We start from the raw sequence: 27,938 nt of genomic DNA on the forward strand, positions 1-27,938 counted from the left end.
TAATAACACAGGCACTGCTGTTACGTATTTATTTACCAATACGAGGCCCTCAACTCTCAATACAGTTGTCCTTACTGTGCTAGAATACACGGATGTTCGGTCTGGCCGTGATTCGTGCACAGATGGCCGAAGACGTTAAGGCGATCGCTCGAGTAAGTAAGAGGCCCTCGACTCAATACACATGTCCTTTCTGGACGGAATATGCATATCATACGAGTGCGGGCTGTGACACAAGGACGAAGACGTATTGAAGTTTGAGTCTGGCGATGATACGTGCATGGATAGCCGAAGTGGTCAAGGCGACTGCTCGAGTATAGCGGAAGATCCGCATTTTATTACCTATCCGACACACATGTTCACTGCCAAAATTCTATACAGCCGAGAGTAGTTCATGTTCGTAACTGCGAATACACTTCCTGTAAAATTTTTTCGTTGTCTTACAACCACTCATGAAATCAAATAACTTCGTACTTTGTTCAAAGGCAACTTAGTTTTAACTTCACACACTCATTCTGTAGAACATCCCAGTAAATGAAAACGCTACTGTGATTTTGCTGTGACAATGTTTCTAAACAAATAGTGTTTCAGCAGATAAAGTTTGTAGCCTGTATGGTGGTTTGAAATATAAATGCTTCTCATACTCTGAATGGAGAAATTATTATGTTAGAGAAATTACAATTCTATGGTAGAAATGGAACAGTATATGAGTGGTTTAAGTTATATCTATAGAAAACGAAGCAAAAAGTCTCTTTATATGCTTCAAGTGATTCAAAGGAGTTTGCCACTTCGTCTAAATGGGGTGAAATTACATTAGGTGTTCCACAAGGTTCGATCATGGGTCCCCTCCTGTTCTTGATATATGTGAATGACCTCCCTTCTTATGTGAAACAAGATGCTGAACTGATACTGTTTTGCTGATGATACAAGCATAATTATTAATCCAGTAAAAGAAAGTCCGATAGAAAATGATACAAATAAGGTCTTTGGAAAAATTATTAATTGGTTTTCTGCGAATGGGCTTGCTCTGAACTTTGAAAAAGCACAGTACATCCAATTTTCTGCTGCAAAAAGTATAATTCCTTCAATAAACATAACACGTCAAAAGAAGTCAGTAGCCAGGGTAGTGCATACTAAGTTTTTGGGTGTACATATAGATGAGAATCTTAATTGGAAAATTAATATTTTGGATCTCCTAAAGCGACTAGGTTCTGCAACTTTTACAATCAGAATAATTGCCAATTTTGAGGATGTAGAAATTAGTAAGCTAACATACTTTGCATACTTCCAAACTCTGATGTCATACGGAATAATATTCTGGGCCAACTCAACACTTAGGCAAAAGGTAAAATAAAAAGAAAGAAATGCTCAAAAGAAAGAAGTTAGAATAATGTGTGTGGTTCATAGTCGCACATCTTGTAGGCATTTGTTTAAAAGGTTAGGAATTCTTACAACTGCTTCACAGTATATTTACTCAGTAAAGTAATTAAATTTTTTCTCAACAACAAGGACCAGTTTAGGAACCGATGACCGTTGCTGTCTGGTCCCTTAAACCCACAAACCAACCAACCAACAGGGCCAGTTTAAAATCAACAGCAACATTCATGATTACAATACCTGAAAAAAGAAAGACCTACACTATTCTTTACTTATCCTATATTTGGCACAGAAAGGGGAAAATATGCTGCTATAACACTTTTTGATAAATTACCAGATGAAATAAAATGTCTGGCAGACAGCAGTGATAGTTTCAAAAACAAATTGAAATCATACCTCCTTGACAACTCCTTCTATACCATAGATGAATTCTTGAATATGAGTAAATAAATCTGGAGATATAATATATGCATTTTGTGCCATTTAAGGGAATGGGATAGATAATTGAAATATTTAGGTAGAACACCATAATGTAAAAAAAACCTTGTTTCCTGTGCACATTTCTTGTGCATTTGACACGTTCCACATCATAACAGTTTTTCCGTGCGATTGATCAATGGAAAACGTAACATACCAACTAACTAACTGGAAACGTGACAGTTTATTCTGTTCGCCTCTCTCTGTTGTCAATATTTTTGGAGAGCCAAGATATGCAAAACAAAGCTTCTCCTACCTGATAATGCGTTTGGGTCTCGAGGGTTACTGCGATTTGTCCAGTCGTCTCTAGTTCTACACCGCTGTATCGATTGCAGCAACTCTACACTTCCAGTGCTACCAAATTCACCATTAAAATTGCTGATGGTTGGTAAATCAGTGATGGCAGTTTCAGGTTACTACAGTAAGTGATAAGATATTCAGTCGGACTACATATTAAATCCACACAGTCTCTCTTGTTTCAGTAGGTAACGCAATCATATTTTATTGGAACAAAATGGGTGACCCTTTATTGGTTATGAATTACACGGAATTAGACTTACTGTGCCCTACTTGTATACCTTCTTCTTTCGATAACACTGTTTGTAATAGCCACTCCAACTGAAATATTCATTTTTGTTTAAGTGTAGAACATCATGTGTACAAGCTCTGCAGCAGTTCATTTTAAACGTTTTCCTTTGAGCTCCGTCAGTCTACGCTCACTTTAAACCACCTTCAACAGAGATGATTAGCAGTCTCACTAACGCCATTACTCTTCTCTCTTCAACTACCTCCCTACTATGTAAAGGTTGCTAACTACCGCTACGAGTCACAAAATTTGTTAACTAATGTATTATTTATTTATTGTGTGACATGTTTCGAGGGAATACCTCATCATCAGGCTGTATGGCATTACAAAAACAATTTCACAATAAGATCATACAGATGTTAAACAGTCTTTTCATAAATACTGTGGTTGTACTGTGGGAGAAGAGAAAACCTAGTAAGAGGCGATGTCACTTTGCAAACTGGACTGATGGTTGCATGAAAATGTTTTGAAACAGTCACTCACTTCGTTCTAAGCCGGCCGAAGTGGCCGTGCGATTCTAGGCGCTGCAGTCTGGAACCGCGAGACCGCTACGGTCGCAGGTTCGAATCCTGCCTCGGGCACGGATGTGTGTGATGTCCTTAGGTTAATTAGGTTTAACTAGTTCTAAGTTCTAGGGGACTAATGACCACAGATGTTAAGTCCCATAGTGCTCAGAGCCATTTTGTTCTTATGGCGTGGTCGTCTCGTTGTGATGAGCTGAGGTGTTTCCAAGAGAGCCACAGAAATGGAAACACCTCAGCTCATTGCTCGGAAGATGCGGGTGTCAGCAGGCAGTGCTCGTTCCATCTTCCGACATCGCCTGCTATATTGGGAATTGCGCTCACGCTGGGTTCCGCGATCATTCTCACCTTCACACAAAGCTGCAAAATTTATGACGTCTCTGGACCTCCTTGAGCATTATTTCGTGGAAGACAGTGATTTTCTAAGTCGCACCAATACGGGCAATGAGACATAAGCCCACTCTTTCACGCCTCCAACGAAAAGTATTTCTGGAAAGGAGACGCAGCTTCTCGCTTCCACCGATGTAATGCAGAGTTACATCACGAGCAGGGAAGATCACAGCCACCGTTTATTCGACTGTGAAGGAGATGTACACAGAGAGTTTATGGCAAAGGGTACATCTAGTAATGCTGAATAAATTTCCTTTGCTATACGTCTACGGTCACAAATTTTTTGTCGTTAGACTACCGGTTTCGGTCTATAATGAGCATCTTCAAGTCTGTTTTATAAAAACGTGTACTAATATACTGGAGCCATAGGGGCATCGTCAAATGGTGAACACAAAATCTGCGCCAGCACCGTCAAAAACAGACCCGAAGACGGTCATTATAGACCAAAACTGGTAGTCTGACGACAATAAATTTGTGACCACGGATGTATAGTAAAGAAAATGTATTTTATATTCGGGTTATTCTTCAGTTCGCGACCATGTCGCAGCTTGTGAAACCAGTATTGCTGATTTGTACTAGAGCTCCCGATAAAATATCGACACATCGATATTTTTCACAAAATATATCGAGATACATCGGTGATATTTCTTTCTCCGATATATTGGTCTATCGACATCGAAACTCTACCATTGAGAGCCGATATTTTTGTTTTATATTCTTCCAGAATGAGATTTTCACTCTGCAGCGGAGTGTGCACTGATATGAAACTTCCTGGCAGATTAAAACTGTGTGCCGGATCGAGACTCGAACTCAGGACCTTTGCCTTTGGCGGGCAAGTGCTCTACCATCTGAGCTACCCAAGCACGACTTACGACCCGTCCTTACAGCTTCAATTCTGCCAGTACCTCGTCTCCTACCTTCCAATCTTTACAGAAGCTGTCCTGCGAACCTTGCAGGACTAACACTGCTGAAAGAAAGGATATTGCGAAGACATGGCTTAGCTACAGTCTGGGAATGTTTTCCAGAATGAGATTTTCACTCTGCAGCGGACTGTGTGCTGATATGAAACTTCCTGGCAGATTAAAACTGTGTGCCGGACCGAGACTCGAACTCGGGACCTTTGCCTTTCGCGGGCAAGTGCTCTACCAACTGAGGTAGCCAAGCACGACTCACGCCCAGTCCTCACAGCTTTAAATCCACCAGTAACCCGTCTCCTATGTTCCAAACTTCGCAGAAGCTCTTTCGCATACCTTCCAAACTTCTGTGGAGTTTGGAAGGTAGGAGGTGAGGTACTGGCAGAATTGAAGCTGTGAGGACGGGTCGTAAGTCGTGCTTGGCTACCTCAGGTGGTAGAGCACTTGCCCGCGAAAGGCAAAGGTCCCGAGTTCGAGTCTCGGTCCGGTACACAGTTTTAATCTGCCAGGAAGTTTGTTTTATACTGTATTTTTTTAGCAGTTTCCTTTAAATATTTGAAATTGTAGTATAATTTAATTTCATTTTCACTGCGTGAATGATGTTACTAGTTTCTGAGCTTTCATCACGTCCAGTCTTCCTCTTTACTGTTTGAAGCAAGTACTGATGGCACAGAAAGGCAGCCCGACTGCAATGGTGATGGGGTGGGGTTGGGGAGGGGGGCGGGCGGATGAATAGCGTAACATGATTTCCGATGTGAAGAAACAGCACACCAAACAACTTTTTACGCAGCTTCTGTGCTACTTCTTCACATCGCCACTCTTCAAAAACACTTCTTTGAAATGATAAATAAAAATCTAAATAACAAGATTGGTCTCTGCCATCGGAGGTGACGTGTGAAGCGAAATGCTTTCGTAATTGGCTCTTGACACTACCAACAGAAACAGCAATGTTTAACTTCACCACGCAATTTTGACACTGCAACTGCTATGTCGCTGGCGTTTGCAAAAATGAAAAAAAAAGACAGGGAAGTCGACTTGAAGTGTTCCAGACAAATCCAATATGTGACGAAATCGAACGACGGACCCATCGGGCAAAGTGGTTATTGCGAGGCGTGAACGTACATCGTTTCCTTTCAATTCTTTTTCCAATGGAATGAAGCAGGCTGCTAGCTTGTTTATGTACATTATATTTACAATGTTTGCCCGATGTTTTCATATGTCGGTACGTCGATTTTTTTTCCCCGCTATGTATCGATACACCGATGGCTTTTCCTAGGTATTGATATATCGAATTACCGACATTTTTTAAATATCAGCAGTCCTAATTTGTGCAGAGCAACACTGACATCGCTACGCAACGCCATGAAGAACAGGCTTGAAAAATTAAACAACGGCATTCTTTTCTTGCACGACAATGCAACAACCCCACGGCGCACAAAACACAAGCTTTGGTTCTACGTTTAGAAAGGAAGCCTTGAAAGGATCCGCTGTACAGTCCAGACCTTGCATCGGGTGGTTTCCATATTTTCGCCAAACAGAAAGAACGTCTGTGGGGAAAGAGATTTTTCCAGTGATGAAGCAGTTCAGGCAGCGGTTCTCGAATGGCTCCGTGACCAAGGATGGACTTTTACTATCGAGGAATTGAACGACTGGTAGAACGCACCTATTACTATCTCCGGAAACTTAGTGACTATTTTGGTAAACAGTGTGCTGTATCTTGAGTCGCTTTAAAGTGTAGTGCAGCGTTCAATGAACGTTACTTCTCCTCCCATAATAATGTGTGACTTAGTTTTTGAAGCCCTTCACATATTTGTCCGTCACAATCCACAGTAGGGCGTGCGTTTTAGGTTACTTAGTCTAGCAGTCTCATCTCCTTTTTTCTATTCCATTCACGGTCGGTACGCAGAAGGCGCGACTGTCGGTATCCTTCCACATGTAGGGACGTACCAACACAAAATTCCGTACGATTTTTGATATCCACAGCTCCGTAACATGGAACGCTAGATTATACTGGGAGTACACATACCAGTAAAATAGGGACCTCCCTACCCATAAGTGCTACATTAATTAAAACTTCCGGTATATGAGGCCGTGGTCGAGCAGTAGAAATTCTTCCTCCTAACATTGCCAACTGCGTTTAACGTCTTCCGAGTTGAACCAACGACTGGCTACTGGGAGAGCCAAAAGCAATCGATAGTCACATCGTTGGTCCAAAATCGACCGTTATATCTTATCCACCTTTAAACCTTCTTTTCTGTTAAAATTATTATGGTGTTTATAAATCTCTGTGGCTTCTCTGTGCATAATAATGCGATGTCTTAGTTGGCACGCTTGTTTCACTGAATTTTATTTCATGATCAGTATCTTCAAAAACATGTATCGCTACAGCCGATTTGTCGGCGTGCCCCATACGACAGTTCCTTTTGCGCTCGGTTTGGCGAGAAATAACACATCTTTTCGTTTTTCCAATATAAACCTTCCCACAACTACAGAGAAGAGGAAGGCTTAAAGCTGGATAACACATGGCGGTCGACTTTGTACCAACGACGTAACACTCGATTACTTTTGATCGAAAGTAAAGACGTTAGTGCGAGAATGTTTCACTGTCGACAGCACATGACGAATGGTGCGCCCTCCATGCGCTCTATACAGGGTGTTACAAAAAGGTACGGCCAAACTTTCAGGAAACATTCCTCACACACAAACAAAGAAAATATGTTATGTGGACATGTGTCCGGAAACGCTTACTTTCCATGTTAGAGCTCATTTTATTACTTCTCTTCAAATCACATTAATCATGGAATGGAAACACACAGCAACAGAACGTACCAGCGTGACTTCAAACACTTTGTTAAGGAAATGTTCAAAATGTCCTCCGTTAGCGAGGATACATGCATCCACCCTCCGTCGCATGGAATCCCTGATGCGCTGATGCAGCCCTGGAGAATGGCGTATTGTATCACAGCCGTCCACAATACGAGCACGAAGAGTCTCTACATTTGGTACCGGGGTTGCGTAGACAAGAGCTTTCAAATGCCCCCATAAATGAAAGTCAAGAGGGTTGAGGTCAGGAGAGCGTGGAGGCCACGGAATTGGTCCTCCTCTACCAATCCATCGGTCACCGAATCTGTTGTTGAGAAGCGTACGAACACTTCGACTGAAATGTGCAGGAGCTCCATCGTACATGAACCACATGTTGTGTCGTACTTTTAAAGGCACATGTTCTAGCAGCACAGGTAGAGTATCCCGTATGAAATCATGATAACGTGCTCCATTGAGCGTAGGTGGAAGAACATGGGGCCCAATCAAGACATCACCATCAATGCCTGCCCAAACGTTCAGAGAAAATCTGTGTTGATGACGTGATTGCACAATTGCGTGCGGATTCTCGTCAATTTTTCCAACTGGCGGTGAATCGGGGAAGTACAGTACATACTGACGAAACTAAAATGAGCTCTAACATGGAAATTAAGCGTTTCCGGACACATGTCCACATAACATCTTTTCTTTATTTGTGTGTGAGGAATGTTTCCTCAAAGTTTGGCCGTACCTTTTTGTAACACCCTGTATAAACGGGACCTCCTCGACCAAGCAGCCAGTCGTTGGCTCACCTCGGAAGATGTTGCCCGCAGTTGGCAACGAAACGTTAAGAGGAAGAATTTCTACTTTTCGACCACGGCCTCTTAGCCTGCAAGTTTTAATTAATGTAGACGCCGGCCATGAAAGCCTAGAAGTTATGATCATAAGCGATACAGTTTATCTGCATTAGGCGTCGTCGTCAGTAAGCTAAATTTACACTTTTAGAAGTACTACGTTTCTTGACTCGTTTCCACTAGGGCTCGGGAAGGCTGTAAGATATCACATAATGCTCGGTCTTCTTTGAAACGTCTCGAACAGTATGTGATGTCCTTACCCTACTAAAGAATGGGCCCATTCTGCCTCAGTACTCAAGAATTAGTTGAACAATTGGTTTGTAACCGATCTCTTTTGTGCTTAAATTACACTTCCTCAGAATTCTTCCAATAGCATATGTTACGGCGTAAAGTCAAGCGCCGACACGCCAGTCTGGAACGAAAGAGAAGAGACGGCTGTGAGGAGAGATCAGCCAATCGCACGCTGAGCGGACCTCCGAGGATAACGCGACAGCAGCGGCACCGACGTGAAGAGGGCATACTGTTAAGCGCCGCGAGTGACTGACTGGTGACGGCTCAATTCAATAGCAGCTTCAAGATTAGCGACTTGCCTAGCAGCATCAACACTAGATCACTTCGCTTGTACTATCTATGTAGCCCAGTCTTGGGACTGTCTATACTGAAGAAGACTGATTATTTCGTATGTCGCCCTTTGCTTGCGACACATGTTTGTAATTGTCAAATTTAAGTATCGTAATGTTCTTATTGGAATAAAACTCATTGATACGGCTTGTTTGATTGTTTGTCTAGCGAACCGAGAATGCTGGATTCCTAGACACTACAGCATCTGCGTTCTCCACTACTAGACTGATGTGGTCGTTCCATTGTAGATGGTTCCGTACAGATCAACACATTTTAAGCTTTCGATGGGTTTCACTAACCTATCGTTGATGACATTGTCTAGCGTTATCGAACCGTTTACTTTTTAAAAAATTTTCCTGTTTTGCTTTCGTCCCCCCTTCCTTTCCCGTTTGTTAATTTTCCCTTGCTAGTAATAGATAAAGGTCATGGTGGTTGTCTAATGGCTAGAGCACTAGATTCTGGGTCGATTCTAAATAGGGGCAGGAATGTTTCCTCGTTCCTGTACCTTCATGACGGTTTTAAGTCCGGCCGGACCCTTACCAAATGAGTACCAGGTATCTTCTCCTGGGGTAAAAGGCTGCCGGGACGATATGGCTGTCACCCTTCCTCTTATAGTGCGCAACGAAGAAAAACTGTACTTCAACGGTACTCACGCCAATAGCCGGTCATGGGCTTCTGCCACGGACTTTGTCTTTGCTTTTAGCTTTACTACCAGAAAATGGGGTCGTCGCTCCGATTTTTTTCGCCGCGCCTTGGACTGACTAAAATCCTCTCCTTGTGCAAAACGCGAGTGGAGAGAAACAGTTCTCCTGCTTTCAACAGCTGAGCCCAACATCTTCAAGAGTTAAATGACGAAGTGTTCTCTGTAATGACCGCACACACGTTTAGGTTCACTAAATGAGATTTACCTGCACAGAAAAAGCGCGCATGCACACGACCTTACACAAGAGTAAGTATGAATACTTTTGATGACCCGTGGGTGTAATACTTAACATCGCGGGCCGCCGCGTTACGTGACGCGACAGCAGAGCTCCTAGCGCATGAAAATAAAAACTATATAGCGTCCGTTACCTTAATGTTCATGTGTGCGGTAACGCACCGATATGAATGGCACCTATTTCCCGTCACGCCATGCCAACAAATTCTGCCTCAAAACACGCGTTTTTGAGAGAGCATTCGTTTTATGTTCACTTCATATTCAGATAATTGTATTCATTAGCGCGTCATGAACATTGAATCTTCACTTACGACGTTTTACGATAGCTGTCTATTTGCCCGAAAATATATCTGCAGCTGTCGTTCCCATCGGCTATGGCCGTAGTACACCACATTTGCCTCTGTGCCAGTTTTGGATAGCGTCATTTTGCCCTGCACTGTATACTTTAACCACGGCGGCACGCGAGCAGATTACAAACTTAGCCCTCGCGGAAATGCCTCCAACCTTGGCCCGAAAGCCAGTGATCATGCTCTTTTGGACGTCAAATAAATCGCCCTATTTCCGCACTTCGACACACTTCGTATTCCCTACACTCCTCGTGCTGCCACGTGACGTATGTGAGTGGTTATTGTACGCTGATGTCTAATATAAGCTGTAGTCACATTACCGTGACTGCACCCTGTGTTATTCCGCTGACCGATATTATTCTGCGAGTTTCAGTACGCTGAAAAGTTACAATAGTGGCGTAATTAGCACGTTCTAACCACTTGCAAGTTGTAAGTAGGCTGTTTAGGTTTTTCTATTGGTAACGCCACGTAGCGCTCTGTACGAAAATCACTGACTGTGCTGTGTGCAGTCTGTGGCTGGGTAGCATTGTTGGAATAGTCGCTATTGTAGTGTTGGGCAGTTGGATGTGAACAGCGCGTAGCGTTGCGCAGTTAGAGGTGAGCCGCCAGCAGTGGCGGATGTAGGGAGTGAGATGGCGGAGTTTTGAGAGGGGATGACCTGGATGTGTGTCCATCAGAAAGAGTAAATTTGTAAGACTGGATGTCATGAACTGATATATATATTATGACTTCAGAACACTATTAAGGTAAATACATTGTTTGTACTCTATCAAAATCTTTCATTTGCTAACCATGCCTGTCAGTAGTTAGTGCCTTCAGTAGTTAGAATCTTTTATTTAGCTTGCAGTATAGGCGCTCGCTGTATTGCAGTAGTTCGAGTAACGAATATTTCTGTGAGGTAAGTGATTCATGAAAGGTATAGGTTATTGTTAGTCAGGGCCATTCTTTTGTAGGTATTATTGAAAGTCAGATTGCGTTGCGCTAAAAATATTGTGTGTCAGTTTAGTGTTGATCAGAATAGGTAAAGAGCGAAATGTCTGAGTACGTTCAGTTCTGCTCAGCTGTTTGAAAATCAAATAACGTAAGAGGTTTATCAGCACAGTCATTTTTCTAATGGGACGTTTCAAAGTGCAGATCTGAAGAAATTGTCGTTAACGAAGTACATCACTTAGTACTGAAAGCACGTGTATTACAGACCGAACAGAACTGCCCCCTGGGTGGTGGTGGCTACTATTTATACATCCATCTACTATTTCATAAAATGCAAGCATTACAAACAAATGATACGTCGAGAATTTTCTAGAAATGACGAATACGAAATAAAACATAAATGCTGGCGATCGGTTTGGAACTGGCAGCCAATGACGCTAACGGTTATTCCATATTCCATGAAGCACAAGTGGCAGCAGTATGTTTCCACAGTGACGCGTAGTTTTCTGCTCTATATCACGTGACAATGCACACTCGACTCGTTGCTGCAATCCTGTGGTGTGCATTCTTCTCAGTGACTTAACAGCAAATGTAGACAGCCAGAACACACTTTATTGCAAATTGTATGGAAATGGAAGAAGGAAGCAAAACTGTCACTGACACGACGTTTCGCAGCTTCTCGCAATTTGCAGCAACAACTCGCACTGTGGTACCCTGCAGCCTTTCTTCCTCGAATGTGGCCATCACGGCGGCAGTATTTCTAGCAAGCTGCCTGCGCGGCTCTGGAGATGCGATGGAACTACTTGGCGGTCTCCGCGCGGAGTGCCGATATTTCGCGAACAAACGGGATAGAGCACACAGCGGCGGTCCAAGGCAAACAGAGCGGCCGACAATCAGCAAGGTCTGCGTCGGCCAATTAGCGCCAGCTGCCGGCTGGGGAGAGGAGGGCGGCAGGGGGAAGGGGGGAGGGGGGATAGCGAGGGGGAGGGGATAGGGAGGGGAACCCCTAATTGGAGACCGCGCTCAGAAATACATTCTGTGCGGTCCACCGCTGAAAGCGTCACCATGGACCTTACTGAGGAAAAAAGCGGCAGACACACGTAACGATGTCGCGTCTTACCCCCTACCCTTGAAACCCTGCGAGTATGGCTGTTCTTTGGCGTTGCTACTGAGAAACTCTCTTGAATAATACTTCTCTGTCGTCGCTGGAACACGACTTACATCTTCTAAAGATAAATAATGAACTACACTCCTGGAAATGGAAAAAAGAACACATTGACACCGGTGTGTCAGACCCACCACACTTGCTCCGGACACTGCGAGAGGGCTGTACAAGCAATGATCACACGCACGGCACAGCGGACACACCAGGAACCGCGGTGTTGGCCGTCGAATGGCGCTAGCTGCGCAGCATTTGTGCACCGCCGCCATCAGTGTCAGCCAGTTTGCCGTGGCATACGGAGCTCCATCGCAGTCTTTAACACTGGTAGCATGCCGCGACAGCGTGGACGTGAACCGTATGTGCAGTTGACGGACTTTGAGCGAGGGCGTATAGTGGGCATGCGGGAGGCCGGGTGGACGTACCGCGGAATTGCTCAACACGTGGGGCGTGAGGTCTCCACAGTACATCGATGTTGTCGCCAGTGGTCGGCGAAAGGTGCACGTGCCCGTCGACCTGGGACCGGACCGCAGCGACGCACGGATGCACGCCAAGACTGTAGGATCCTACGCAGTGCCGTAGGGGACCGCACCGCCACTTCCCAGCAAATTAGGGACACTGTTGCTCCTGGGGTATCGGCGAGGACCATTCGCAACCGTCTCCATGAAGCTGGGCTACGGCCCCGCACACCGTTAGGCCGTCTTCCGCTCACGCCCCAACATCGTGCAGCCCGCCTCCAGTGGTGTCGCGACAGGCGTGAATGGAGGGACGAATGGAGACGTGTCGTCTTCAGCGATGAGAGTCGCTTCTGCCTTGGTGCCAATGATGGTCGTATGCGTGTTTGGCGCCGTGCAGGTGAGCGCCACAATCAGGACTGCATACGACCGAGGCACACAGCGCCAACACCCGGCATCATGGTGTGGGGAGCGATCTCCTACATTGGCCGTACACCACTGGTGATCGTCGAGGGGACACTGAATAGTGCACGGTGCATCCAAACCGTCATCGAACCCATCGTTCTACCATTCCTAGACCGGCAAGGGAACTTGCTGTTCCAACAGGACAATGCACGTCCGCATGTATCCCGTGCCACCCAACGTGCTCTAGAAGGTGTAAGTCAAGTACCCTGGCCAGCAAGATCTCCGGATCTGTCCCCCATTGAGCATGTTTGGGACTGGATGAAGCGTCGTCTCACGCGGTCTGCACGTCCAGCACGAACGCTGGTCCAACTGAGGCGCCAGGTGGAAATGGCATTGCAAGCCGTTCCACAGGACTACATCCAGCATCTCTACGATCGTCTCCATGGGAGAATAGCAGCCTGCATTGCTGCGAAAGGTGGATATACACTGTACTAGTGCCGACATTGTGCATGCTCTGTTGCCTGTGTCTATGTGCCTGTGGTTCTGTCAGTGTGATCATGTGATGTATCTGACCCCAGGAATGTGTCAATAAAGTTTCCCCTTCCTGGGACAATGAATTCACGGTGTTCTTATTTCAATTTCCAGGAGTGTACGATCTTCCTCCGGACATGATCATCTATTAACAGGTCTCCACTCAGTGTTGCCCAGATTTTCTAAATTGCGCACTTGCCTCGCACCTTCCTGCGTTGACCATAAAAACTGAACTCCGCCCGAACAGGCCACGAAGGTCCAACTGTACCGACCGGCCGCCGTGTCATCCTCAGCCCACAGGCGTCACTGGATGCAGATATGGAGGGGCATGTGGTCACCACATCGCTTCACCGGCCGTTTTGCCAGTTTGCGAGACCGGAGCCGTTACTTTTAAATCAAGTATCTCCTCATTTTGGCTCACAAGGGCTGAGTGCACACCACCTGCCAACAGCGCTCGGTAGACCGGATGGTCACCCATCCAAGTGCTAGCCCAGCCCAACAGCGCTTAACTTCGGGGATCTGATTGGATTCGGAGTTACCACTTCCGGAACTGCTTGGCCTCTCGCTTCTTGGCTATGCTTATGATAAACTGTTAACAGGAAGTAATGGCAGATGGGAGGTAACAAACCTTGAAAGGGCCCTGTAGCCACCTTTCATTTGTCCGGTAGCCCACTTTCAATAGCATTTCTCTTTCTTTTCCTTGTTTCTCTTTTTTCAAAACTCTCATAGTGGTGTGATTGAATAAATATGGTTGTGCGTCACGGTGCTAAACGGTGGCGTAGTCTGCTGCAGAAAGTCTGCGATAGTCATACAGATTCAGCAGCAGTTTGTAAGTAGGCTGTTTACGTTTTTATGTTGGTAACGCCACGTAGCGCTCTATATGAAAATCACTGACTGTGCTGTGTGCAGTCTGTGGCTGGTTTACATTGCTGGAATTTTCTATTGTAGTGTAGGGCAGTTGGCTGTTAACAGCGCGTAGCGTTGCGCAGTTGGAGGTGACCGCCAGCAGTGGTGGATGTGGGGAGAGAGATGGCAGAATTTCAAGAGCGGACGATCTGGACGTGTGTGCGGCAGAAAGAGTAAATTTGTAATACTGGATATCATGAACTTATATATATATGATTTTTGAATGCTATTAAGATAAATACATTGTTTGTTCTTTATCAAAATCTTTCATTTGCTAACTATGCCTATCAGTAGTTAGAATCTTTTATTCAGCTGGCAGTATTGGCGCACGCTGTATTGCAGTTGTTTGAGTAACGAAGATTTTTGTGAGGTAAGTTATTCATGAAAGGTATAGGTTATTGTCAGTCAGGGCCATTATTTTGTAGGGATTTTTGAAAGTCAGATTGCGTTGCGCTAAAAATATTGTGTGTCAGTTTAAGCACAGTCAATTATAATTTTTGTAAGGGGACGTTTCAAGTTGTACAGAAGAGCCAACTCTCGTAGAGGTCAAGTAGGCAAAGAGATTTGCGCTACTTGTGAGAACTCTACCTGCGTTAGGTTGGTGGCGGAAATGGCATCTTTGGGTTTTCCGGGCCACGCGGAGCGTGGAAGAGTCTGGAGAAGAAAAAGGGAGGTAATCGTCGCCGCCGCATGGTGATGATTTTACCAATGGATTTTCATCGACTATTTAGCCCTTCCTGGCAGATTCCTTTTCACAGATATGCATGTCAAGCTTCGTACTTCCCTTTGTGTCAAAGTGTGCTTAAACATTTTCAGGTCATTGGACCGGAAATCACTAATCCATAGCCGGCCGGAGTGGCCGAGCGGTTCTAGGCGCTACAGTCTGGAGCCGCGCGACCGCTACGGTCGCAGGTTTGAATTCTGTCTCGGGCATGGATGTGTGTGATGTCCTGAGGTTAGTTAGGTTTAAGTTCTAGGGGACTGATGACCTCAGCAGATAAGTCCCATAGGGCTCAGAGCCATTTGAACCATGTGAACCACTAATCCATAAACACGATAGAATCACGCAAAATGATTATTGTAACGCACAAGAAAATCAAGGTGAGAGAGAGAGTGTGTGTAATATACTCGTATACTGTATATACACTACTGAATACTATGCCGGTGAGTGAGAAACAACGTGTTGTAATCGAGTTTCGAATTCGAAGAGTTCGTCCACACAGCATCATCTCCTTCAGCATGATGACGGCAGATCATGCTTGAGGGCTGCATCCGATGCCTTAGTTTCACTGTCATAGACGATCTTCCATACAGTCCTCACTGGGCCCCATCCGATTTTCATGTGTTTCCGAAACCTTCGAGGACTTTTCTTTGATAGTAATAAAGCAAGCAGCGGTGAAGTTGTGGGTCCAACAGAGAAGTCAAACATTCTAAAGCGACGGTATCAACAAACTGTATTGTCGTTGGGAGAAATGTGTTCGTCGCCAAGGTGACTGTGTTGAGAAATAAATATTAAGACTGAAGAATAAAGATGTAGAATATTAATAACGTCTATTTTATTTAAAAATCCTTATGAGTTTTCGCGTAAAAGAAATCGGATGCATTACTTTTCAGTACGTCCTCGTTGTCTTTTGATGTGCTTAGAGAAACTGTTGCTGCTGCTGTTGTTGTTGTTGTGGTCTTTAATCCTAAGACTGGTTTGATGCAACTCTATATGCTGATTTGTTCTGTGCATTTCTCTTCCTCCCTGCATAACTAATGCAACCTACACTCATTGGAAACCACTTACTACAATCGCCGGCCAGTGTGGCCGAGCAGTTCTAGGTGCTTCAGTCTGGTACCGCGCGACCGCTACGGTCGCAGGTTAGAATCCTGCCTCGGGTATGGATATGTGTGATGTCCTTGGGTTAGTTAGGTTTAAGTAGTTCTAAGTTCTAGGGGACTGATGACCTCAGATGCTGAGTCCCATAGTGCTCAGAGCCATTTGAACCATTTGAACTACAATCGAAGCTTAGTCTATTTATACAACTGTTACGCCCCCTGCCTCCAACAACTCTCTCCGCCATACACACGCCTCAGGGTATGCCCTATGTTGTGTCCTATTTTTAGTAAGGTTGTGCCATAAATTTTTTGTGCTGTAACTCGTGTGGGTGAGTTGCTAGATGTCTTTTTTACAAATCTGGTTCAGTACCGCCTAACTAGTTATTAGATTTACGTTTTTAATCGTCAGTATTCTTCCGTAGCACCACATTTCAAAAGCTTGTATTCTTGTCTCAGATCTTCGTCGTCCATGTAATTTAACTCATTGAATATCATGGGCTTCACTGCTTTTCCTTTCTTCTGACTTTTTTGTTTTTGTACACTAGCCTCACATAAGATAAATCTGGACTTCTCTGTATGTTATATTGTGGTACTTTCACTTTAAGCATTTTATCATTCGGTCGCGTCCACCATGGACAGTCGTTACGTGAGCATCATGCAGAATATCATACAGTTAGCAAGTAACCTTATAAATATAGATGCAAGTAACCTTATAAATATAGATGGTTTTTTTTGTTTGAGATCTGCATGAAATCCTGCTTTCTCCCTTGTCAAAAAACAGAGGGAGAGAGTTCATGCTACATTACCCGTTGGTTATTAATTTCACTATCGGTAACTTCTGACTTCGGTCATCTTTGGTATGTTCATGGCGCTAGTGTTACAGTATGTATGAGTGTTATCTTTTTGGATTTTCTCTGAAAACCGGGGTTTTAAATTCCCTCGCACAGGGCCTACTTGCTGCAGTTTTGCCTTGAAAATTTCAGGGCGTGCTCTTGTCGAAATATTGGCTTTTGTCCACATCACACGGCTGCATTCCCGTAAGTTATCGGAACGTTGTATACGCCGGGAGAAACTCAGGTCTCATATCATACAGTTCTTCGCCACAAACATAGTGCTTAATCTTGGCTTTTTCAGTAATAAGTTGTATGAATATCGTTATTCCTTTCTCATCGAGCACTTCCTATCCCTTACATGAATGCTTGGTGTGCGTTCTTTCGAACATCTGTGAAAGAACAGACACTACACATTCATATAATTAATACATATAGCTGGGCAGTGGATCCACCTTCTTCAGTGCAGATGCACAAATTATGTGCGACGTCCTGTGTAGCTAGTAGAGAGTAAATGGGCGGGGACTGCGGACAGGCGGCGCTCCGTGCTAGTGTGGATCTGCCTTGAGACGCGCCGGGATAGTTCGTGCAGTTGCGATGACGCTGTGTCCCGGATGGCGCAGTGGTAAATGAACCTGCCTAGTAACGAGGAGATCCTCAGTTCGAATCCCGGTCCGGTGCACATTTTTGCTCGTCGCTGCTGATCCAACGTAATGTCCCGCTGCAGCAGACAGCAGTGATCCCCTTCAATTTACATACTTTGTAACCCTTCAAGAATTAGTAATCTTTGCCGTTCCTGTTTCGTCCATATTTTAGCGATTTACCCTTGCTGATAAGTGACTCGTACTTACCTTTGCCTGTGAACACACAATTGCCGGCCGCGGTGGTCTCGCGGTTCTAGGCGCTCAGTCCAGAGCCGCACGACTGCTGCGGTCGCAGGTTCGAATCCTGCCTTGGGCATGGATGTGTGTGATGTCCTCAGGTTAGTTAACTTTACGTAGTTCTAAGTTCTAGGGGACTGATGACCACAGATGTTAAGTCCCATTGTGCTCAGAGCCATTTGAACCATTTTTTGAATACACAATTATAACTGGGGTTTCTCCGTTCCACTCTAAGACGATCGTAGAACTTCACCGGTTCAACCATAGCTGCAGTGCTATCAACTATACCAGCACTGCTATATAACACTAAACAACTGACGACAATCACATTCATGCTGATGCCTGGTACCATTGCTGGACGATTCGTTAAAACTCTGCTACTGTACACATCCACTAAATGATTTTTTTTAATTTGTGATAAACTTACACTCATCATTTTGCTCATGGCATACTTGCACTAGGGAAGGTTTACCTTCTCTAAACGTCCACTTCCCTTCTAACAGATGCATCCAGACACAAGGGTGCGCCAGCCGCTGTGGACGAGCGGTTCTGGGCGCTTCAGTCTAGAACCGCGCGACCGCTACGGTCGAAGGTTCGAATCCTGCCTCGGGCATGGATGTGTGGGATGTCCTTAGGTTAATTAGGTTTAAATAGTTCTAAGTTCTAGGGGACTAATGACCTCAGATGTTAAAGTCCCATAGTGCTCAGAGCCATTTGAACCACAAGGGTGCGGTTTGAGGCGCCATGTCACGGATTGAGCGGCCCCTGCCGCCAGAGGTTAGAGTCCTCCCTCGGGCATGGATGTGTGTCTTGTTCTTAGCATAAGTTAGTTCAAGTATTGTGTGAGTCTATGGTCCGATGACCTCAGCAGTTTTGGCCCTTAGGAATTCACACACATTTGAACACAAGGTTGTGCAATATTCTACTGACAGGAGACTAGCAATGAGCTCGAAATGTAAGTCCCGTTATTTATGTAACTGTAATTTGTTGTTGTTGTGGTCTTCAGTCCTGAGACTGGTTTGATGCAGCTCTCTATGCTACTCTATCCTGTGCAAGCTTCTTCATCTCCCACTACCTACTGCAACCTACATCCTTCTGTATCTGTTTAGTGTATTCATCTTGTGGTCTCCCTCTACGGTTTTTACCCTCCACGGTGCCCTCCAGTACTAAATTTGTGATCCCTTGATGTCTCAGAACATGTCCTACCAACCGATCCCTTCTTCTAGTCAAGTTGTGCCATAAACTTCTCTTCTCCCCAATTCTATTTATTACCTCCTCATTAGTTATGTGATCTACCCATCTAGTCTTCACCGTTCTTTTGTAGCAACACATTTCGAAAGCTTCTATTCTCTTCTTGTCCAAACTATTTATCGTCCATGTTTCACTTCCATACATGGCTACACTCCATACAAATACTTTCAGAAACGACTTCCAGACACTTCAATATATACTCGATGTTAACAAATTTCTCTTCTTCAGAAACGCTTTCCTTGCCATTGCCAGTCTACATTTTATATCCTCTCTACTTCGACCATCATCAGTTATTTTCCTCCCCAAATAGCAAAACTCCTTTACTACTTTAAGTGTCTCATTTCCTAATTTAATTCCCTCAGCATCACCCGACTTAATTCGACTACATTCCATTATCCTCGTTTTGCTTTTGTTGATGTTCATCTTATATCCTCCTTTCAAGACACTGTCCATTCCGTTCAACTGCTCTTCCAAGTCCTTTGCTGTCTCTGACAGAATTACAACTGTAATTTATGATCACTGAAAGAAACCAAACCCCTCACTGCGTGAGTTTCATTTCATTCCTCCTCTTCTTGTATGTGATAACGTTTTTTGTCATTGAGTCCACACAGCAAGTTACTGACCAGCTGTTAGTTTGACACTACTATAATGTTCGCGCATAACCGTAGTATCCCGCGATACGCGGCCCTCTGCTTCAGATACTACCCTCCAGGTCGGGGGCCTGCGGCCGGGTGTGGAACGGCCAGACCCTGCGGTCAGTGGCTGCGTCCAATATGCGCTCATGTCATCCGCACCGACCGCCAATGATCGGCCGTGCGGCTGCGCAAACCACAGGTTCTGCAACATGCATCGGCGGGCGCTCCAGACTTCGTGAAATCTTTACTTCTAATGGCTGTTCTGGGATACTCTAACAAGCCTATCTCAGCTGTACGCTGCCTCTAGAGATCCGCTGTACTTTCTAACTGCTCTTAGCGAAGTAGAAACAAAAAAAAATTGAGTAACACCATTATTAACTACCACAAATCCACTACAAGTATAAATCGATTTTTGTTCAGACTAGAAGAGACAAAATTATGTAACGATATACCAACTTTTACATAAATAGTCCGATGTCGATTCTGATGATACATTGCAGGTAAAATAACGATATTTTTGTAACGTCGAACTTTCGATCAGTCAAAACACGTGACCGACATTTGAGAGAAGTTGTTATGTCTGAAACACGAAACTTTTATTGCTTATGTAGGTTTTATGGGTGATTTGTCACTGTCGTTTACACACAAATATTCTTCAATAAATGTGTTTATCATGTATGAAACACTTTAAACACTTTCTTTGCTTTTGACATAGAGAAAATTTATGCGTTAAACGTATATTGATACACAGAGGATGTTAACTAATATATGGGAAACATCTGGGGACTAGACAGAAGACTTAAAAAGAAGCAAAAAAGTTCATATATACGTATGGTAAACATTTATATATTCTTAGTTACACACACATTTTTGTTCTTACATGTTTGCTTTGTTCTCGTCTTTTTATTTCCAAATTCCCATCTAGGTTCTAAGGACATCTTTTCTTTTTGGTTGCAAAGGTATCTTAGCTTTTGAAATGCTCTACATATGTACCGTTAGCTCTAACACAAGGTTCTAAACGTCGCCTCATGGTGTGTCATACACGTTCCCACAATCCAGGTGCCGCTGTGTCTGCTGAAATCCTCCTTGAACGCAGTGGTGAATAATTTGAAAATTCGTGATAGGTTCGGAACACACTGAGTCTTTCAAATGCTCCCTCGGTGACTACCAACCAACGATTCCGTACTGTTTACTGGAGAAGTCCGCAAGTCACCCCTCTTTACAAAAAGGGTTAGATATAAGATGCACACAATTACATATCAATATCGCAGAGATGCATCTATTGAAATGTCCTAAAAGATATTCTGAGCGGAAACATAATGAATTTTCTTTCAGGAAAACAAGCTCTCTCAAAGAATTAATACGATTCAGGAAAAGCACTCGTGTGAAGGATAACTTTCTTTATTCGTACACGACGTTTCTCGAACAATGCTTTGGTGGTGAATAGGTAGATGCTGTCCGTCTACTTTCCGAATGGTGTTAGACAGTGTTCCACTTTGTCGAATACTAACCAAGATATGATCATCCGTGGTATCTTCGCAATTCGCTATAGGCATGCTTGACTAATGAACTTAGGACGTTGTATTGGACAAGAAAGTAACTATAGGTGTAATGCAAGGAAGCATAATATCACCTTTTAATGTTTTCAGTATACATAAGCGATTTATCAAAGACGATCAGCGGCACTATAAAACTGTATGCCAACTACTGTTGCGTATAGGGAAGTATTGTCGTTGCATAAAGACTTGGACAAAGTTTCATTTTATGTAATGAAAGTCAACTCTCCTTAGATCTCAAAGAAAGAAATAGGACACAGACATTAGAATAGCATTATTTTGTATACTTATACATCTTTGGAACATCTCCTTATTCCTCCTTATATCTGATCCTCGCGCTTGCGTCGTTAGCTTGGACTAAGCCTAGGTTGACCTTTCTAAACTTAACCGCTAAAAAGCCTAACAAAAGCCGGGCAGTTCGAACAAGTATAAGAGGCGATCGGAAGTTCCCGTTCGCGGGCGTTGCTGCAGCGTATACAGGGTGGTCCATTGATCGTGACCGGGCCAACGAAATAAGCGTCAAACGAAAAAACTATAAAAAAACTACGAAGGACGAAACTTGTCTAGCTTGAAGGGGGAAACCAGATGGCGCTATGATTGGCCCGCTAGATGGCGCTGCCATAGGTGAAACGGATATCAACTGCGTTTTTTTAAAATAGGAACTCACCTTTTTTATTACATATTCGTGTAGTACGTAAAGAAATATGAATGTTTTAGTTGGACCACTTTTTTCGATTTGTCATAGATGGCGCTGTAATAGTCACAAACATGGCTCACAATTTTAGACGAATAGTTGGTAACAGGTAGGTTTTATCAATTAAAATACAGAACGTAGGTACGTTTGAATATTTTATTTCGGTTGTTCCAATGTGATACATATACCTTTGTGAACTAATCATTTCTCAGAACGCATGCTGTTACAGCGTGATTACCTGTAAATACCACATTAATGCAATAAATGCTCAAAATGATGTCCGTCAACCTCAATGCATTTGGCAATACGTGCAATGACATTCCTCTCAACAGCGAGTAGTTCGCCTTCCGTAATGTTCGCACATGCATTAACAATGCTCTGACGCATGTTGTTAGGCGTTGTCCGCGGATCACGATAGCAAATTCCTTCAACTTTTGCCACAAAGAAATCCGGGGACGTCATATCCGGTGAACGTGTGGGCCATGGTATGGTGCTTCGACGACCAATCCACCTGTCATGAAACATGCTATTCAATACCGCTTCAACCGCACGCGAGCTATGTGCCGGACATCCATAATGTTGGAAGTACATCGCCATTCTGTCAGGCAGTGAAACATCTTGTAGTAACATCGGTAGAACATTACGTAGTAAATCAGCATACATTGCACCAGTTAGATTGCCATCGATAAAATGGGGGCCAATTATCCTTCCTCCCATAATGCCGCACTATATATTAACCCGCCAAGGTCGCTGATATTCCACTTGTCGTAGCCGTCGTGGATTTTCCGTTGCCTAAAGGTACGTTGTCCAAGACGCGACGCACGCTAGCGACTGCGACGGGTCGCTACGTGACGTCAGAAGTTGCCTGCTGGCGCATGCGCAGTTCGAGTTTGGGATGCGACGCGCGGCTGTTGCGACAGCTGCCGCAGGACTGCACCAGTGAGCAGTGTTGCGACGGGAGTCGCACGACACAAAGACGTACGGCTGCCAGAAAGATGTCGAGCCAGTCAAGGAAAACTGAAATGAGCTACTCACAGGATGTGATGCTCTGTGAGCTGGTCTCGCAACATCCTTGCCTTTACGATTTTGAAGAACCCTAAATATAGAGACACTATGTTTAGAGACAGAATTTGGGAAGAAATTGGTGCACAGTTGAAACTGGCAGGTGAGAGAAATATATAATATTTTCCCATTAATGCAATTTTTTCAGGCCTGTTATGAAAATCAGTATAATCCATGCAGATGTAGAATTAGAATGATGAAAATGACCTTGAAGGTCAATTTTCGCATTACTCTTTTTTGTGACGATAAAATTTGAAAACGTCAAGTACATTATAAAATGAACAATCTAAAGTACAACGAGAAAGTTACATTTTACAATACCTTCACTTTGAAAGTAAACGGTAGATTGGTGTCTTGATGATACCTTCTAGTTGTGAAAAACCACCACCAGATTGTTGTACAGCTTTCTGTAATCAATGGATGCTCGTTTTTGAGGAAGGTGTTTCTCAACAGATTGCGCAAACAGTACGCTGCAATAAGTAATTTGTCACATTCCCTTCAATTCATTGGTAGAAGATGGTGCTCAAAAAACTTGTGCCAAAAGTGCACTACTGTTTTACAAGGCACTTCTGGTCTGACACAGTTCACAATTGAAATTCGTCTTTTGTAAATCCTGGAGTCATCTTTTGAGTGCAGCTTGGCAAGATTAAATGTTCATGTCATCCATAACGATGTATGCTGTCAGAATATATGAATATGGAAGTTCATTTGGATGGGAATAAAGACTCAGTCGGCTATGAAAGTTGCCTTAGCTTGTTCCAAAAGTTTCTGCATGGGAGAAACTGACAAGTATAATTTGAGGAAATTTTGTGAACAAGCACGGACATTATTTCTTCCACATTTCTGCCAGTGTATACTGTAGACGTTCAGAATGAAAATTCTAGAGATGTTTAAGGTGTAACCCTATCTTGTTGTCAGGAACTTGAAACAATGCAATGACGCAAGTGTGCGCTTATTGTTAATAAACTTATCTTTCATTGGAATTTTAGGTGAAATGTGCAAAAACAGATGGAGGAATATTCGGGACTCGTATCAGAGAAATAAACGAGAAAGAAAGCTTGGAACAGGTTCAGATGCCTCAGCAAAACCACGAAAATGGGTTCTGCTTGACCACTTGGGTTTAAGAAACCTACATTTCGTGGCATTTTAAATGAAATTGTCAAGAGCATATGGAGAAATATTAGTAACTCATGCCGGAGAAATATGACATAAAATGGTTTCATTAGGTCCAAATGTGTCAGCGAAACAAAACAAATGCATTCTCTATCGTGTGATGACCACACGATTCTCGTTGCGCGTCGATAGAACTGGCGGCTAGTCGCGACGCTCCCGGAGATATATGAGTCCAAATCTCGGTAACGGAGTTCGATATCACTCTGATCTCAACTTTAAAAATAATTTCAATATGCTAGCTTCTTTTCATCGGCAACGATGTATGACCTAACGTAAACCATACGTAAAGTAGCCAGCGACCACATTTTTCACTGTACACAATTCAAATTTTATGCAGTAGGTTACTTGTAAATTAAGTATCGGGATAACTGTGACGAATATCGGAAAAATAGACACCTCATTATCAAGCTGTGATGTGAAACTGTAAGATACGCAAACATCAATTTTTTGTGCCTTTTACTTTCCTCACAAGTGATAGAGAAGTAATATACAGCGAAAAAAACACGCAAAACCGGAAGATATACTTTTCAATTTTTTAAAGTAAAAGCAGAATCTGTATCGAAAAACTAATTCTGGGAGCCGATGTAACTTTGTTGCATTAACATACAGTATTTTTTACAGCAAGAAAATCGGAATTCTTATTTTTCTTATGTATTTGAATCCGCCGCCGCCGACCGCAGCTTTGGAAACGGCGACGACTCCATATTGTACAGAGATATTGCTTCCATTCGAGCCTTAGAATTAATTTCTTTGTGTCGTCTACGTTTTGTACACAGCAACGTGGCACCGGAAGTGATTCAGACGTAAAGTAGTCCGTGGCCACGTTTTATCTTCAAGCCTTGAAATTTTATGCGTTAGCGTACTAAGTATACAAGTAGCACAATGACTCTCACCAGTTTCGAAAAAATAGCCACTGGACCCCCGAGCCGTGAGGTGAAACTTTCGATACAAAAATTTCAACTTTGTGTGGCAGTTGGGTTCTTCTGAATTGAACGAGAAGTACAGGGTGTTTCAAAATAAATATACGGGTTTTAAGGCTTGGTAGAATTTATTACATTCATCTTTCATTTGATGTTTTAGTTATAACATCAAATGAAAGAGTAACAACTCAAGCAGATTTGTTTATGCACCCGTGCGCAAAGGGAAGAGCATTTAACGACGAAGAATGAGTGAAAAACATCTTGAATGAGTGAGAGTCTATCACGCGTAGTCCCAAGAAATCAGCTCGTCCTTGTCGTTCGCAGTTATTACAAGCTCTAAAGCCTACATATACGGTTTGCGTGCCAGCTTCGCAAACGTAATTTTGCTGCATGAGACGAAGATTTTCTGGATCGTGTCGTCTTCAGTGGTTAATCGACGTTTCACCTAAATGGAAATGTGAACACATGTAACGTATCTGGAGGTAAGCAAATCCCCACGAGATGGTACGGTCGCAACGAGACTCCCCTCGACTTTTCCGGTGGAGCAACTGTAATTGGTGTTTCTCACAAGGAAACCTCCCCATCGCACCCCCCTCACATTTAGTTATAAGATGGCACAGTGGATAGGCCTTGAAAAACTGAACTCAGATCAATCGAGAAAACAGGAAGAAGTTGTGTGGAACTATGAAAAAATAAGCAAAATATACAAACTGAATAGCCCATGCGCAAGATAGGCAACATCAAGGATAGTGTAAACTCAGGAACGCCGTGGTCCCGTGGGTAGCGTGAGCAGCTGCGGAAAGAAAGGTCCTGGATTCAAGTCTTCCCTCGAGTGAAAATTTTACTTTCTTTATTTTCGCAAATTTATGATCTGTCTGTTCGCTCATTGACGTCTCTGTTCACTGTAATAAGTTTAGCGTCTGTGTTTTGCGACCGCGCCGCAGTACTGTGCGATTAGTAGACGAAAGGACGTGCCTCTCCAATGGGAACCGAAAACATTTGATCGCAAGGTCATAGGTCAACCGATTCCTCCACAGGAAAACACGTCTGATATATTCTATACGACACTGGTGACGGCATGTGCGTCACATGACAGGAATATGTTGTCGACCCGCCTAACTTATACACTTCGCGAATGGGTAAAAAGATTCTTCTACCTTGCCCGATTTAGGTTTTCTTGTGGATGTGATAGTCACTCCCAAAAAAGTGATGAAAACATAAGAGTTTGTCATGTAAACCGAAAATAAAAAATTAAAATTTTCACTCGAGGGAAGGCTTGAACCAGGGACCTCTTTTTTTTCTCTCGTTCCGCAGCTGCTTACGCTAACCACGGGACCACGACGCCCCCCAATCACATTTGCCTTGATATTTCCTATGTTGCGCATGGACCACTCAGTTTGTATATTTTGCTTATTTCTTCATAGTTCCACACAACTTCTTCCAGTTTTCTCGATCGATCTGTGTTCAGTTTTTCAAGGCCTATCCACTGTGCCAACTTATAACTAAATCTGAGGGGGGTGCGATGGGGAGGTTCCCTTGTCAGCAGCAAAATGGTGCGCCATCTTATTGGCAAAACTCAGCACGCGACTGGTTAAACGACGTTCTACCCGACCGCTGGATTGGCCTCAAGACGCTGGATGATAGAGGTAGTTTTATACGATCTTCATGTTCACACACGATCTGACCCTAAGCGAATTTTACGTTTGGTGGTTCATAAAGGATGATGTGTATATGTCACCGCTACCAGGTGATCCATCCGACATCAGAAACAGCACTGTTGCAACAATTACTATAGAGATAGTGATCAGGGTTTGGAGAAACTTCGCCTATCCACTCGATGAGTGGCGATAGTGCTCGTATTGAACCCTTTTAAGAAAAACTGATATAGTTGCTCTTTCATTTGATGTGTTATTTATAATTGTAATAAATGCTACAAAGCCTTGAAACCCATATACCGGGTGATCAAAAAGTCAATATAAATTTGAAAACTGAATAAATCACGGAACAATGTAGATAGAGGGGTACAAATTTACACACATGCTTGGAATGTCATGAGGTTTTATTAGAACCGAAAAAACGTTCAAAAAATATCCGACAGATGGCGCTTCATCTGATCAGAATAGCAATAATTAGCATAACAAAGTAAGACAAAGCAAAGATGATGTTTTTTACAGGAAATGCTCAATATGTCCACCATCATTCCTCAACAATAGCTGTAATCGAGGAATAATGTTGTGAACAGGACTGTAAAGCATGTCCGGAGTTATGGTGAGGCATTGGCGTCGGATGTTGTCTTTCAGAATCCCTAGAAATGTCGGTCGATCACGATACACTTGCGACTTCAGGTAACCCCAAAGCCAATAATCGCGCGGACTGAGGTCTGGGGACCTGGGAGGCCAAGCATGACGAAAGTGGCGGCTGAGCACACGATCATCACCAAACGACGCGCGCGAGAGATCTTTCAGGCGTCTAGCAAAATGGGGTGTTATTTTTTGGTTCTAATAAAACCCCAAGTCATTCCAAGCATGTGTGTCAATTTTTACCTCTCTATCTACATTATTCCGTGGTTTATTAAGTTTTCAAATTTATACTGACTTTTTGATCACCTGCTATTCATTTTGGAACACCCTGTATTATGTACTGAATGTACTGAATGCTCCAGCCTGAAAAGAACAGTTTTTCAATTATTTTAAAGAGAAAGGAGAACTCCTAACGAATAACTAACTCCGTGAGTTGTTCCAGCTTTGATTCATTTACATACTATATTTTTTACAGGAAGGAAATGGGAAAACTCATTTGCCTCATGTACTGCTGCTACCAGCTGCAGGTCACAGCCACTTCGGTGACGCGTCTGCCATGTACGTCAGTCGCACTGTGATGACCACAGCCGCCAGACGCGTCATAGGAAC

Source organism: Schistocerca cancellata, chromosome 6, assembly GCF_023864275.1.
Source record: "Schistocerca cancellata isolate TAMUIC-IGC-003103 chromosome 6, iqSchCanc2.1, whole genome shotgun sequence".
Lineage (NCBI taxonomy): Eukaryota > Metazoa > Arthropoda > Insecta > Orthoptera > Acrididae > Schistocerca > Schistocerca cancellata.